The following is a 17,367-nucleotide window of genomic DNA, read 5'->3' as shown; positions in this document are numbered from 1 at the left end:
TTTCCTGAGAGGCACTAGCCACTTGACACTAGCCAACTGCAGAGTAAGTGTACAGGTTCTGTGAGAGATTCCAGCCTTTAGGGGAAGGGTCTTCCCGTGCCTATATATATTTGGAGACCCCCATTAAACTAATTTGAGCCTTGATCAGTAAATTTGCCTTGGCTTCATGTTTCTCTTGCCACCCTGTTCTATCCCCAGGGTTCTTTCCATGTAACTTGGTAACCCATTTGATGTAACTGCTGGCAGTTACACGTACAGAGCTAAACTGAATTCTCAACTAAGGAATCTTGCTTGGCTGAGAAGCACCTAAGGAAATGTTCAATATGCTTAGTACTCAGGGAAATGCATATCAAAACAACGCTGAGATTCCACCTCACACAAGTCAGAATGGCTAAGATCAAAACCTCAGGTGACCGCAGGGGCTGGTGAGGATTTAGAGAAAGAGGAACCCTCCTCCATTGCTGGTGTGATTGCAAGCTTGTACAAACACTCTGGAAATCAGAAACCTGGATATAGTTCTACTAGAGCACTGAGCTGTACCACTCCTGGGCATATACCCAAAAGATACTTCAACATATAACAAAGACACATTCTTAATTATGTTCATAGCAGCCTTATTTATAATAGCCAGAAGCTGTAAATAACCCAGATGTTCCCCAGTAGAAGAATGGATACAGAAAATGAGGTAACTGTGTCATGAAATTCTTAGTAACTTCTTGTCAGGCAGTTTACTGCAAGTACACCACAAAATATTTGTCGTATACTTATATTGGTGAATTATATTGGATTACATGACTATATTGATGAACAAAGATACAAAATTTTTTCATCTAGTATATGCAAGATATTATGATCAGCTATGGAAATTAATATGCTTTTAATTCCAAATAGAGGAGAATTCAGAGACCAGCCACATTATGATGCCATTAGCTTTGTGAGATATTTTAGAATATTCTAATATCTATGTACCAGTAATAATTGAGCATGAATTCATTACTTCTTGGCTTATTGAATGTACTCCATTATAAGAGAGACATTAAGCATTCTCATGTGATCAGAGAATAATTAAATTCATTCTTTGCCTTTTTTTCCCTATCACCATAGTAAAGGTCGTTTACTTGTCAGCGTTGAGCAATGCAAGTTATATTTTAACCTCTGGAATAAAGCTTTTTAGATAAAAGGTGAAGCAATGACAGATGGGAACACACTGTGAACAGAGGAACTTTGATTTTCAGGATGTCTATCAGGTGGATTTCTGCTCTGCTCCTGCTGCAGATAAGTTACTGCTTTAGATCTGCAAACAGTGGGAAGGTGTTGGTGTGGCCCATGGAATTCAGTCATTGGATGAACATAAAAACAATACTGGATGAACTTATACAGATGGTCCATGAAGTCACTGTTCTGAGACCTTCGGCTTACTATGTTCTTGATCCAAAAAATCATCTGCGCTTAAGTTTGAAATTTTTCCTACTTCTGTCAGTAAAGATGATCTGGAAAATTATTTAATAAAGCTTGTGGATGTGTGGACTTACGAGATTCCAAGAGATTCATGTTTGTCATATTTGCCTTTACTGCAAAATATAATGGATGAATTTTCTGATTATTTTCTAAGTTAAACAAACAGCTCATGACAAAACTACAGGAAACCAAGTTTGATGTCCTTTTGTCAGATCCTGTTGCTGCTGATAGCCGAACTGTTCCAGATTCCTTTTCTGTACAGTCTTCGCGGCTCTCCAGGCTACACAATTGAAAAGTCCAGTGGAAGATTTCTACTCCCTTCCTCTTATGTACCTGTACTTCTGTCTGGATTAGGTGGGCAAATGACATTCATAGAGAGGGTAAAAAATATATGCATGCTTTATTTTGACTTTTGGTTTCAGATGTTTAATGGCAAGAAATGGGATTCATTTTACCGTGAATATTTGGGAAAGCTACATTTTTTTCTAAGTAGCTTAAAAACATAAGTTTCACGTTTTTGTAAAACTTGATATCCAAGAAATACAAAGCGAAGTAGTCTTTAACATGTGATCAAATGTGTAATGATATTAGCTATCAAACTCACAAACTCTTTTTTTTTATTTGATATATTTTTTATTTACCTTTCAAATGATTTCCCCTTTTCTGGCCCCCCACTCCCCAAAAGTCCCATAAGCCCTCTTCCCTTCCCTTGTTCCCCCATCCACCCCTTCCCACTTCCCTGATCTGGTTTTGCCCTACACTGCTCAAGCCCTTAAAAATCTCCTCTGTGCTTGGACCCTTTTCTCACATCTCCTCCTTTTTAATTTTTTTAAACACTGAATATCCAGGGTTATTTTCATTTAATGTGTATTCAGATTCACTTGTCTTTGGATGGTGAGTATCCACAGGTTCACAGGTGAAAACAGATGCTATCACCAGAAGGAGATTCTCAGGTGATATATGACACTAGTTGACTTCTTCCTTGTTGCACAGGGTCTTTAATTGACTTCTGATTGTACAGTCAACAAATCCTTTTTACTTTTTAGCTGGAATATTGTATCTTCATGATGACTGCCACAATCTCCTCACCCACCACCTTTATCCTGCATGGCTCAGGGCTAGAGGAACCTGAGAGGAATTCAAAGTTTTATTGGACACATCTGTAATGCCAGATGCATATTCTTTGCCAAATTTCTTGAGCCAAAAGAGTTTGAAAGGTTCTAATTGTTGAAATCACAGAAGCCAGATTAAAGGCAGTGCAGAATGTTCTGTATGGAAATAGTTTTGAGGTCTTGAACATGTATTGCCTTCAGGTAAATTTAACAATAAGAGTAAATAAGGAAAGTACAAGGATATCTTTTGGTGTTTCCCACTACTTTTTCTTTTTGAATAATTGTTTTTTTAGCATTCTATGTGTTCTTTCAATTATGCCTTGGACATGATGATTACAAAAAAGTCTTACAATATGATTAATATTCCATCATTTGAAGAACTTTTCATTTTTTTCTACTACAGGCTGGCCCAGTGTCAGTTTCAATTGAAGTAGGCATTCCCATATCATCAAAAGTTTAGATAAGAAAAGAGTATATTGCAAAAGCATTCCCTGTGTATATAAGTAGAACCCAAATAATTTAGAAAATATAGCAATACACACATGCAGGTTCAGTATCCAAGACAGAAGAGCATAGTGAATTATATCTACTGTCTATAATCCAGTAATGTATTTTTCCTCCTGTGTTAACTTTAGCTCTAAGACTCAGTGAAGCAGTATAGGGCAAAACCAGAATGGGGAAGTGGGAAGGGGTGGGTGGGAGGACAGGGGAGAGAAGGGGGCTTATGGGACTTTCGGGGAGTGGGGGGCTAGAAAAGTGGAAACCATTGGAAATGTAAATAAAAAATATATCGAATTAAAAAAAAAGAATATGATATTGTAAGGGAGAACAAGTATGACATCCTTGTACATTCTGTCTCACTTATCTATGTCGGATGTGGTACTGTACATGAACTCCAACAGAATTGTTGTGCATGTGGTGATGTTTATGTTGTGGGTAAGCAAAAATTGGGCTGCTTAGTGCATCATCTTGTTTATTTTGTTCTGTAGTAGAACCAGGGAGTTGAGAGGGTGCACAAGAATGAGTAATAAACAAAGGATGAGTGCTGGACTGAACCAGTTGCTATAGATTGTGTAGTGGGAGCATTGTAGGATGTGAAGATGAAATTAAGTTTCCTATTCTAATATAACAATCTGTGTTTGAAAGTTGAAAACTCCATAGAGTGCTGTAACTCTCTTTAAAACTGATTTTTAGTTAGGTGTAAGATAATAGAGCAAGGAATATATCCATATAATTGTTGACAGTAAATCTTCCCTTGATTTATTGAGCAAGAAGAGAAAGACAAGTAGTTAGTATTTTATGGCCCTTATGGTGTACATGCATCCATTCCAAAGGTTTATTTACTTATGCTTTAGTATGTAGAGGAGACAACTTAGTGAAGAAAATACATGTAAAGCAGTAAAGGACCCACAATAGAAAAATTACCTCTTTTAGTTTGGATTCAAATAGCTGTAATATTTTTGATTCTTGATATAAAATCAAGGATTATCCAATGCCATTTTGTCTTTCAGAATTTTAAATAGATTGGTTAACCCAAAATTAGGTATTCTCAAAATAGTATATGAGCGATTAGTAATCCCTAGTAATTTTGAAATTTGCTGGTTGTTTCTATTTTTTATTGTTTATTTTATTATTTCATTTTCAAATGTTAGTCCCTTCCCTGTTTCCCCTCTGGAACCCTGCTATCCCATCCCCCATTCCCCTGCTTTTTTTTTTTTTTTGTAATCATTCTATTCAATTGCATCTCAAATTATAGCCCAATTCCTGGTTATTCCCCCACAAGCCCTCCATCCCACAACCTCCCTCTCCTCCCTCCCCTTTGCCTCTATGAGGCTATTTCCCTACCCACCCATCCTCTCTGGCCCCAACTCTCTAGCATCCTCCAATGCTGGGATATCAAACCTCTATAGGACCAGGGACCTACTCTCCCATGAACAAACAGTAGTTTATCCATGAAAGGAACCATGATTCTTACAGTAGTCACTGATGTAAGTGATATATGGGAAATTGTGGTCCTGATTACAGTACCTACTAATTCACATTTAAAAGCTATAAGTAAATTTATACAGTTATTATTATTGCCTATGTAGTCACTTCATGAAAAAAAATGTGCTTCATGAGAGAGGATTCTGTAGTACAAATAAGTCTGTAAGTTAAATCCCTCTAATAAAGGAAAACAATACATAATTAGTGGATTTAAAAATAAGAGGAACTTTTATCCAAGTAATTGATTCTGGAACCAATGTTTCTTTTATAATTATTGAATAGTGACCACCTTAATGGCATATTATAGAAGTAAATAATCACTGACAGAGTTGTAAACTATGAGCTCTATGAAGATTAACCAAAATTAAAGTATATAAATTCAGAAGGCATAATATAAGTCCTATAGTCTTGTGTTATACATGTTATTATTATTCTTTTGTGAACATATTTTCTATAAGAATCTTATACAGAGATCTACATTCCTAATGCTAGCTACTCTTCACAATCTACCAATCTGTGAACATGGGAGATCTTTCTGTTTTCTGAAGTCTTCAGTTTCTTTCTTGAGAGGCCTGAAGTTCTGGTTATACAGATCTTTCACTTATTTGGTTAGGGTTACCCCAAGATATTTTATATTTGTGACTATTGTGAAGGGTATCAGTTCCCTACTTTCTTTCTCAGCCCATTATCATTTGCATAAAAGAAGACTACTGATTTGTTTGAATTAATTTTATATTCAGTCACTTTGTAAAAGTTGTTTATCAGCTGTAGAAGTTCCCTGACACAGTTTTTGGGGTCACTTATGTATCCTATCATATCTTCCACAAATAGTGATAGCTTTCTTTCAGTCTCTGCTCCACTCTAAATGTTGACTGTTTTTAAATTGTCCTTTTCATGGGTGATAACAGGTGTTCTAGTTAATAGCTGCCCCAGATATTATGCAGAGTCTGATATTTGTAAATTTTCAGGTGTAACAATCAGTCCATATTTATGTAGCACATCCTGAGTCATGTCAGATTCAGATTATAGCTCTTTTTGGAGCTTTTTGGAGGTGACTAGCAGGATATAATCTAGATAAGCAATACAATAAGCCTGAAAGAAGGCCTGCCTCACAGTCTCTAAAACCTTTCCAGCATGGATTTGACACATAAGAGTGGATTTTTGCCATGTTTTGAGTAATACAGCCCATTGATATCAAAGTTGGGGTTCTTTAGAATTCAGTGAGGAAACAGAAAAGTTTACATATACCTTATTATCAAGATGAATAAGTATAATGTAAACACAGTTGTTCAAATCCATAACAACTGAAGGCCAATGCTCTAAAATAAGCAAGAGATAAATGGCACCTCATAAAATTGCAAAGCTTCTGTAAGGCAAAGGACACTGTCATCAGGACAAAATGGCAACCTTCAGATATGGAGTGTGTGGGTAGGGGGGCAGATGTGGCTGGTTGGAGGCAACCATCAGACTGAGCTCAGGGACCCTGGTGGGGGTCTGGAAGAAGGACTGGAGGAGCTGAGGGGAATTGCAACCCCATAGGAAGAACAACATCTGCTGGCTGTACTGCCCAGTCAACCCAGGGACTAGACCACCAACCAAAGAGTGTACAGAGAGAGATCCATGCTTACAGATACTTACGTAGCAGAGGATGAGGCCTTTTCTAACTACTGTGATCCAAAAACATAGCACAACTATTCCAGGCTGATTGATTCCCCAATAACCTGTGTGTCACTTAATAAGACATTGAAGTCTGGAAATGACAATACTTTAGGACAAGGAATATCAAGAGCAGTGCTTGCTTGAGTAGTAGCTGGAATATAAGAATTGATTGGTTACAATTTGAAGCTGACAAAAGTGCTATCTATGGCTTTTAGATTTAATTCCTTACATGTGGAGTCTTTAGGGTTCCCTCATCTGGTTTCTTGATTTTTTTTGGGTTGTTTTTATTTTTGGCCAGGCAATATATTTCCATCCTCATCATATTTATTTCAGTATACCTTATCCCACTGCTTTACCTTTTTGCATACAGGGCTTACTTAAATCAGGATCTCCTTGATTCTGAACATTGAACTGTTATAAGGGCAATTTACTTTGCTTCTTAAAGTGGCCACTTAGCTGACATCATTTTTGTAGAGCAAACATTCTTAAAAGAGGTAATTTTGCTCTAGGTTTGGAAGTTCCTACCTTTCTCTATAACTTCAGAAAGTCCATAGCATATTTTATCTCTCTTTGAGGCTTGATTAATTCTTGACAATCTTCATTGTCAAAAGTAACTGTTTTATAAGAACTCTTGAATTTGTTCCCCCTTTACTTGTTTTTCAATAGCATCTCCCAGTCTCCCTCTGAATTCAATGTAAGGCTCAGAGGGACCTTATGTATTTTGTATATTTCTAGACCCTAAGTCTGATTCCATATCAGTTTTCATGCAGGCAGCCCTAGCGACATTTCTAATGTGGGGTACTGTAGGAGTGCCATGGACTATCCCAACTGGGTATGGGGGTCCCAGGGATGATGGTCCTTGAAGTCCAGGTGGGTAAGAATTTGGCAGTGACAAACAGAAACAAACACAGAGGAAGTATGAATCTGTGTGTATTTTGTAGCTTTCAAGCTGGGGATTTTATATAATAAAAACCAAACATAATAACTCTTAGAAACCTTATCCAGTGAAACCATCACTAATACCAACAAAACTCATTTGGTGCAGTAAAATACAAACATCATCTGAGCATTACAACTCTGTAACTACATGCTCAGTGAATCACGAACAGAACAGGTAACATCATTATTAATAATATAAATCATCAAAATATAACAGTTCCAAAAGAAGGTATTCAATAGGGTGGTCGTGCAAGGCTAGTGGCATATTCCCAAGAACAGGTTAATAAATCTTTATGGTCAGTGCTCTTAATCACTGAGATAGATTTCCAGCCCCATATGATTAATTATTATTTAACATCTAATGCCTAATTTTTTTATAAATCTTCAATGCATAAGTTTAAACTATTTTAATTCTTTCTAATTGAGGCTTTCCTTACCATAGTCTGAAACCAACCTCCAATGACACACATGCAGCCATATGAATTTCATTTGTTGGGAAAGTTTTTCTTTTTTTCTTCAATATTTTCTTTATTTATATTTAAGATGATTTCCCCTTTCCTGTATCTCCCTTCCCCCAAAGTCCCAGAAGCCCTCTTTCCTCTCCCTGTTTCCCAATCCACCCCTTCCCACTTCCCTGTGCTGTTAATCCCCTACACTGCTGCACTGAGCCTTTCTAGGACCAGTGGCCACTCCTTCCTTCTTCTTGGACATCATTTGATATGTGAATTGTGTCTTGGGTATTCCATCCTTCTAGGCTAATATCCACTTATCAGTGAATGCATACCATGAGTGTTCTTTTGTGACTGGGTCACCTCACTTAGGATGATATTCTCCAGTTCTATCCATTTGTCTAAGAATTTCATGAATTTATTGTTTTTAACAACTGAATAGTACTCCATTGTGTATTTATACAACATTTTTTGTATCCATTCCTCCATTGAGGGACATCTGGGTTTTTTCCAACTTCTGGCTATTATACATAGGGCAGCTATGAACATAGTGGAGCATGTATCCTTATTACATGCTGGAGAATTCTCTGGGTATATGCCCAGAAGTGGTATAGCAGGGGTCCTCCTGAAGTATCATTTCCAGTTTTCTGAGGTACTGCCAGACTGATTTCCAGAGTGGTTGTATTAGCAACCCCACCAGCAGTGGAGGAGTGTTCCTCTTTCCCGCCATCCTCACCAGCACCTGTTTTCTCCTGGGTTTTTTATTTTAGCCATTCTGACTGGTGTGAGGTGAAATCTCAGGGTCATTTTGATTTGCATTTCCGGGATGACTAAGGATGTTGAACATTTCTTTAGGTACTTCTCAGTTATTTGATATTCCTCATGTAAAAATTCTTTGTTTAGTTCTGTACCCCATGTTTTAATGGGGTTATTTGGTTTTCTGGAGTCTACCTTCTTGGGTTCTTTGTATATCTTGGATATAAGCCCTCTGTGGGATATTGAGTTGGTAAAGATCTTTTCCCAATTTGTTGTTTGTAGTTTTGTCCTTTTGACAATGCCCTTTACCTTACAGAAACTTTGTAATTTTATGAGGTCCCATTTGTCAATTCTTGATCTTAGAGCATAAGCTATTGGTGTTCTGTTCAAGATAATTTCCCCTGTGCCCATGTGCTCAATGCTCTTCCCCAGATTCTTTTCTATTAGTTTCAGTATGTCTGGTTTTTATCTGGAGGTCCTTGATCCCCTTGGAGTTGAGCTTAGTACAAGGAGATAAGAATGGATCAATTTGCATTCTTTTGCATGCTGACCTCCATTTAAACCAGCACCATTTGTTGAAAGGCTATCTTTTTTTTTTTTCCATTGGATGGATATAGCTCCTTTGTCAAAGATTAAGTTTCCATAGGTGTATGGATTCATTTCTGGGTCTTCAATTCTATTCCATTGATCTACTTGCCTGTCACTGTACCAATACCATGTAGTTTTTAATACAAGTGCTCTGTAGTACTGCTTGAGGTCCAGGATACTGATTCCCCTAGAAATTTTTTGCTGTTGAGGATAGTTTTAGCTATTCTGGGTTTTTTGTTATTCCACATGAATTTGAGAATTGCTCTTTTTAACTCTATGAAGAACTGAGTTGGAGTTTTGATGGGGATTGCATTGAATCTGTATACTACTTTTGGCAAGATGGCCATTTTTACTATATTAATCCTGCCCATCCAAGAGCATGGAAGATTTTTCTATCTTCTGAGGTTTTCTTCAATTTCTTTCTTCAAATACTTGAAGTCCAGTGATACAGAACTTTGACTTCTTTGGTTAGAGTCACACCGCGATATTTTATATTGTTTGTGGCTATTGTGAAGGGTATCATGGGAAAGTTTTTTTCTATCATAATTTTGTAAATGATTTAAAAACTAAAGCATTGGTTTCCCCAGAGTTAAGGTCGTGTTAGTGACCCCCATCTCAATGGATGGCTTCTTACTTATTATTCTTGCTTAAGATCATGGGCTAGGCTCCCAGGAACCTGTAACTAAGAAAAGGTATGAAAGAGAGCAAAACAGAAAATTTTCATGAGAACTGTAGCCCAGTATGTTTGCTCCTGCAGAGAATTCCACAACTGGTTCCAGGAGACCTCCTTCTTTTGAAGTCAAGTGTCTCAAGTCTGTGGAACTTGTCACACAGATTCTACTGGGGTTGGTGTGGCAAAGGAGATATATCATGAAATTGGTAATCTGTTGATACAAATCCCTGTCAGCATTTCTTTATGATATTTCTAGGATTACTCCTCAGTCCTAGTTGCCCAACTTGTTACGGGCTTTATTTTCAAGCCACATCTGCAATGAAAAAATTGGAAAGGGCTGGAAACAATTTTAGCAATTACATAGAAATCATGTGGCAAACATTGTGCATTATTGTTCCAACCATAAAGATATTCATAACCATCTAAAGCTGTAGGTCTATAGGAAGCATAGGCCTTCTTAAAATTTTTCATAATATCCATATCTAATTCCTAGTAAACATATGATTTTATTGAAACTTTACAGGAAACCCCAAGCACAACTAATAAGGCCAGGGAGCAATTGATGAATGAATTCCTTTTCCTTGCATTGCCCTATTTTGCCTTGGTTGTAATATTAGCCTTTCTCAATGCTCTCCTAAATCCTCATCAAACAAGGAAAGAACTCAAGATTAGACCACCTGCATAATTGTCAGTGGTGCTGATTTTCCTTTCCATTTTGCCTACACTGGGCAATCTTCTTTTTATCTTTTTTTAAAATCAATTTCAATGTATCATCATCCTGTTTATATTCACATAAGAACTTGGGTATTACTTCCTTGTGATTATTAACCAACTTATCTTTGTGAAGTTTTCTTTTTTGATAACAGTCTAAATCAATGCCCACATGAGAAAAGATTGAAAGGAGATCTTTTTCTCCTTGTTTATATGCTTTTGCCATATTCATTAAGACACTTTCCTATACTTCTTCATCTTAAATGCCACCTGTGTTAACTAGGGATTTTAAACACAAGCAACTTGCAAGCAGCCTGATAGTTGTGACTTTGATATGTGTGCTCCTCCTTTGAAGAAATGATGCATAAACTCAAATAAATCATAGCTGGCTCTGTATTCTGCCTGCTTATTCTCATTTGCATCTTTCTGTGAGGGTCTCCCATCTCCTATTGAAATGCCAACTTTAAGTCCACCCTCAGTGGCACTTGTCTCAGCTCCAGAGACTGTGAGACCAGTCAAGGTAATAGCATATAGACTCAACTCCTACTTGGTACACATTTAAGATGGCATAGACACATGCCAAGAGAAGACTTGTGTTTTGAAGAAACAGGGATAACAAGGCTCTTGTCCTGTTTTCTTGGAGTATTCTCAATGCACTAAGATTCTACTCACATGACTCCATTCCTGGACAGTTCCAACACAACAGTATGCAAGGGTTCTTCCAGGTGGGTCAGATGATTCCATTTTCTATTCCCCAACAGATTGGACATTATTTCTAAGTACTCCTGGGCAGGGATAATTCTGGATGTTAAGCAATTAAGAATACACAATCAAAAATGCCTGAACATGGAAGCAGGACAGGGTGGGTTAGTGAGCAGGGGAGCAGGTATAGGATGCAGGGGTTTGAGGAGGGGAAACAGGGAAAGGGTATAACATTTGAAATGTGAATAAAGAAAGTGTTTAATTAACATAAGGAGGTCAAAGGGATACAAATTGGAAAGGAAGAAGTCAAATTATCATTATTTGCCGATGATATGATAGTCTACTTAAGTGACCCAAAAAACTCCACTAGAGAACTCCTAGAGCTGATAAAAAAAACTTCAGCAAAGTGGCAGGTTACAAAATCAACTCAAGCAAATCAGTAGCCTTCCTATACTTAAAGGATAAGCAGGCTGAGAAAGAAATTAGGGAAATGACATCCTTCACAATAGCCACAAACAGTATGAAGTACCTTGGGGTGACTCTTACCAAACATGTGAAAGATCTGTATAACAAGAACTTCAAGACTCTGAAGAAGGAAATAGAAGACCTCAAAAAATGGAAAAACCTCCCATGCTCATGGATCGGCAGGATTAATATAGTTAAAATGGCCATTTTGCCAAAACCAATATACAGATTCAACGCAATACCCATCAAAATCCCAACTCAATTCTTCACAGAGTTAGAAAGAACAATTCTCAAATTCATCTGGAATAACAAAAAAACCAGGATAACTAAAACTATTCTCAACAACAAAAGAAATTCTGGTTGTAAACAGTATCACTGACCTCAAGCAATACTACAGAGCAATAGTGTTAAAAACTGCATGGTACTGGTACAGTGACAGGCAGGCAAATCAATGGAACAGGATTGAACAAGATCCAGAAATGAACCCATACACCTATGGTCACTTGATCCTCAACAAAGGGGCTGAAAATATCCAATGGAAAAAAATTAGCCTTTTCAACAAATGGTGCTGGTTCAACTGGAGGTCAGCATGCAGAAGAATGTGAATTGATCCATCCTTGTCTCCTTGTACAAAGCTCAACTCCACATGGATCAAGGATCTCCATATAAAGCCAGACACTCTGACGCTAATAGAAAAGAAACTGGGGAAGACCGTTGAGGACATTGGTACAGGGGGAAAATTCGTGACCAGAACACCAATAGCGTAAGCTCTAAGATCAAGAATTGACAAATGGGACCTCATAAAATTACAAAGTTTCTGTAAAGCAAAGGACATCATCAAAAGGACAAATCAGCAACCAACAAATTGGGAAAATATCTTCACCAACCCTACATCAGATAGAGGGCTAATATCAAACACATACAAAGAACTCAAGGAGTTAGACCCCAGACAACCAAATAACCCTATTAAAAATGGGGTACAGAGTAAAACAAAGAATTCTCACCTGAAGAACTTCGGATGGCAGAGAAACATCTTAAAAAATGCTCAACTTCATTAGTTATCAGGGAAATGCAAATCAAAACAACCCTGAGATTTCACCTTACACTAGTCAGAATGGCTAAGATTAAAAACTCAGGAGACAGCAGGTGTTGGCGAGGATGTGCAGAAAGAGGAACACTCCTCCATTGCTGGTGGGGTTGCAAAGTGGTACAACCACTCTGGAAATCAATCTGGCGGTTCCTCAGAAAACTGGGCATGTCACTTCCGAAAGATCCTGCTATACCACTCCTGGGCATATACCCAGGGGATTCCCCAGCATGTAATAAGGATACGTACTCCACTATGTTCATAGCAGCCCTATTTATAATAGGCAGAAGCTGGAAAGAACCCAGGTATTCCTCAACAGAAGAATGGATGCAAAAAATGTGGTATAAATACACAATGGAGTACTATTCAGCCATTAGAAACAATGAATTAATGAAATTCTTAGGCAAATGGATGGAGCTGGAGAACATCATACTAAGTGAGGTAACCCAGTCTCAAAAGATCAATCATGGTATGCACTCACTAATAAGTGGATATTGGCCTAGAAAATTGGAATACCCAAAACATAATCCACACATCAAATGAGGTACAAGAAGAACGGAGGAGTGGCCCCTGGTTCTGGAAAGACTCAGTGTAGCAGTATAAGGCAAAACCAGAACATGGAAGTGGGAAGGGGTTTATGGGAGAACAGGGGGAGGGAAGGGGGCTTATGTGACTTTCGGGGAGTGGAAGGCCAGAAAAGGGGAAATCATTTGAAATGTAAATAAAAACTATATCCAATAAAAAAATGAAGTGGAAAAAAAAAAGAAAGTGTCTAATTTAAAAAAGACAGAAAAATTGAAATTCACTGAAAATAACACAGCGCAAGTGAATAAACATAAACTCTAATCTATTTAAAATGTATTTTTATTACAATATTAATACTGGAATATTAGATTTTTCAAAATAATTTATATAAAATTTAAATTATTAGTAATTTTCCAATATTCTTTGCAGTTGAATTATGTCATTGTAGCAATGTAATACTACTTTCATGTATCACTGTCTCATTTGCCTACAAACCTCTTTGTGAAAAGTGGTGATTATGTTTAACCTGTCTGAATGTAAAAATAAACACAAAAAACTGCTGCCACACTCTTTACTCAGTCTTTTATGAGTTCTCATTGCTCACCTTTTCTGAGTTCCTCATCTATCCCATGGGAGGTGTTCAGATCTGTTTTCTCTATGCTCAAAAAAAAGGTAACATTTAAAATTTATTTCTCTTTTGGAAATTATAATTACATCATTTCTCACTTTCCAGCCCTCCTTCTAAACACTCACATAAACATGCCCCCTTGTCTCTTTCAAACTCACGACCTCTTCTTTTAATTAATTGTTGATACATACACATATGAATATGTCTCTACATTTATATTCCTAAATATATCCTGCTCTTGTCTTTGTAAAGTAAAATTTACTCCCACCAATAAAGATTGTCTAACATTTAACAGGTTCTTTGGAAATTTGGTGGCAAAACCCCAGAAACCTTAGGACCCAATACAAGAGTCTACAAGTGGCTTCCCAAGAATGATCTTCTTGGTAAGATTCTAGAAAACAAATTTAAAATTATGACTGTTTCCTATATCTATCACTTTTGAATTCAAAACTTTTGTATTACACCAACTTCATAGATTATTTATTTAGGATGACAAGTCCTGACATGGATTTGGTCTTTTCTTACCACTCATTTCTTTCTTTCTTTTTTTTTTTTTCTCTACTATGGACTTCACATGTTCAACTGGGAAATGAGTATTTCATGTTTCAAGTCTCTAGTCATATGTAAATCTGCAAAAATAGTTTTCTGTAAATTTAGTTTCTTCTAGCTCTGAGACAGAAAATTATTTCAGCGAGGTTATGAATATGACAATCTTCATGAAGAAAATCTCTTTGCAGTTCCGCGTAGTATACATATCTCTTTTCATGGCTAAAACTGCTAGTTAATGTTAACCTGAATTTGTCTTATTCTAGGTCATCTAAAATCCAAAGCCTTTATAACTCACAGTGGAGCCAACAGTGTCTATGAGGCAATCTATCATGGAATCCCTATTATTGGTATTCCTATGTTTGGAGAACAACATAATAACATTGCCCACATGGTGGCCAAAGGAGCAGCTGTTAAACTGAATAGCAGAACAGTTTTACAAACAGATTTGCTTAATGCACTAGAGGAAGTCATAGACAATTCTTTGTGAGTATAACCTTTTAAAAGTCTTTCTTTCTTTCTTTCTTTCTTTCTTTCTTTCTTTCTTTCTTTCTTTCTTCCTTCCTTCATTCCATTCATTCATTCATTCATTCATCCATTCATTCATTCATTCATTGTCTTCTTATTGAAAGCCAAAGAAACAAGAATTATCCTGAAGGTAATGATAATGATAGGAACAGAGATAAATTAGGGCATTATTCAGTATACACATTATTCTCTACATTTTGTTTTCTAATTCTTGTTATGCTTTATGTTTCTTCCCTATGTAAGTCAGGATGGTCCTAAATATGTAACCCTTCTGCTTCATCCTCCACACTGCTTGGCCAAGAAATATTTTGACAGACCTGGCCAGAACCTCAAAAGAAGGCTTTCTTTCATATCTAGTATGGGGCTTTTTGGTAGGAAGACCTTGGCTATTGGAGAGAGGACCATCAGTTCCGATGAGAAATGTTCATTAGTTCTTCAGGTGAAAATTCTTTGTTTAGCTCTGTAACCCATTTTTACAGGATTATTTGGTTTTCTGGGGTCTAACTTCTTGAATTCCTTGTATATATTGGATATTAGCCCTCGGTCAGATGTAGGGTTGGTGAAGATCTTTTCCCAATTTGTTGGTTGCCGTTTTGTCCTTTTGATTGTGTCCTTTGCCTTACAGAAACTTTGTAAGTTTATGAGGTCCTATTTGTCAATTCTTGATCTTAGAGCATAAGCTATTGGTGTTCTGTTCAGGACCTTTTCCCCTGTGCCCATGTCCTCAAAGGTCTTCCCCATTTTCTTTTCTATTTGCTTCAGTGTGTCTGGCTTTATGTGGAGGTTCTTGATCCACTTGTGAGTTGAGCTTAGTACAAGGAGACAAGGATGGATCAATTCGTATTCTTCTGCATGCTGACCTCCAGTTGAACCAACACCATTTGTTGAAAAGGCTATCTTTTTTTCCACTGGATCGTATTAGGTCCTTTGTTGAAGATCATGCAACCATAGGTGTGTGGGTTCATTTCTGGGTCTTCAGTTCTATTCCATTTTTCTACCTGCCAGTCACTGTACCAATACCATGCAGTTTTTAACACTATTGCTCTGTAGTGCTGCTTGCGGTTGGGGATACTGATTCCCCCAGAAGTTCTTTTACTGTTGAGAATAGTTTTAGCTCTCCTGGGTTTTTTGCTATTCCAGATGAATTTGAGAATTGCTGTTTCTAACTCTATGAAGAACTGAGTTGGGATTTTTATGGGGATTGCATTGAATCTGTATATTGCTTTTGGCAAGATGACCATTTTTACTATATTAATCCTGCCAATCCATAAGCATGGAAAAATTTTCCATTTTCTGAGGTTTTCTTCGATTTTATTCTTCAGAGACCCCCTATTATACCTCTCCTGGACATATACCCAGAGGATTCCCAGGCATGCAATAAGGATACATTCTCCACTATGTTCATAGCTGCCTTATTTATAATAGCCAGAAGGTGGAAAGAACCCAGATGTCCCTCAATGGAGGGATGGATACAGAAAATATGGTATTTTTACACAATGGACTACTACTCAGCAGTTAAAAACAATGAATTCATGAAATTCTTAGGCAAATGGTTGGAACTAGAAAATATCATCCTAAGTGAGGTAACCCAGTCACAAAATAACTCACATGGAATACAGTCACTGATAAATAAATATTAGCCCAGTAGCTCTGAATACCCTAGACACAATTTACATATCAAGTGATTCCCAAGAAGAAGGAAGGAGAGGGCCCTTGTACTGGAAAGTCTTGATGCAGCAATGTAGGGGATTACCAGGACAGAGAATTGAGAGGGGTTTGATCAGGGAATAGGTGGAGGGACGGAGGCTTTTGGGACTTATGGGGAGGGGGAAACTGGGAAAGGGAAATAATTTGGAATGTAAACAAAGAATATAGAAAATAAAAAGCACACAACAGCCGGGTGGTAGTGGCGCACGCCTGTAATCCCAGCACTCCGGGAGGCAGAGGCAGGCGGATTTCTGAGTTCAAGGCCAGCCTGGTCTACCAAATGAGTTCCAGGACAGCCACTTTCTGAGGAACCCCAGATTGATTTCCAGCATGGCTTTACAGGTTTGCAATCCCACCAACAACGGAAGGGTGGTCCTCTTTCTCCACATCCTCGCCAGCATATACTGTCTCCTGAATTTTTGATCATAGATATTTTGGCTGGTTTAAGGTGGATTACCCAGGTCATTTTGCTTAGCATTTCCCTGATGATTAAAAACTTTGAACATTTAAGTGCTTCTTGGCCATTTGAAAAGCCTCTATTATAAATTCTCTACTTAACTCTGTACCTCATTTTTAAATTCGGTCATTTAGTTTTGTGGAAGTTAGCTTCTTGAGTTTTTATATAATTTGGATATTTGTCCTCTATTGGATATGAGGTTAGTTAGGACTATTTCCAAATCAGTTGGTTGCAGTTTCAATCTATTGACAGTTTCTACTAAGTGTCTACTAAGACTACTGATTTGTTTGAATTAATTTTATATTCAGCCACTTTGTAGAAGTTGTTTGTCAGCTGTAGATGTTCCCTGATATAGTTTTTGAGGTTACTTATGCATCCTATCATATCTTCC

General features: G+C 37.4%; 1 pseudogene; it reads left to right on the top strand.

The window, feature by feature from the left end:
- The first annotated feature begins 1,236 nt into the window (after positions 1–1,236).
- On the top strand, positions 1,237–14,774 carry LOC127696722 (UDP-glucuronosyltransferase 2B17-like; annotated as a pseudogene).
- The last annotated feature ends 2,593 nt before the right edge of the window (positions 14,775–17,367 follow it).

Source organism: Apodemus sylvaticus, chromosome 11 (assembly GCF_947179515.1).
Source record: "Apodemus sylvaticus chromosome 11, mApoSyl1.1, whole genome shotgun sequence".
NCBI lineage: Eukaryota > Metazoa > Chordata > Mammalia > Rodentia > Muridae > Apodemus > Apodemus sylvaticus.
This window is presented reverse-complemented; position numbering and strand designations above follow the sequence as displayed.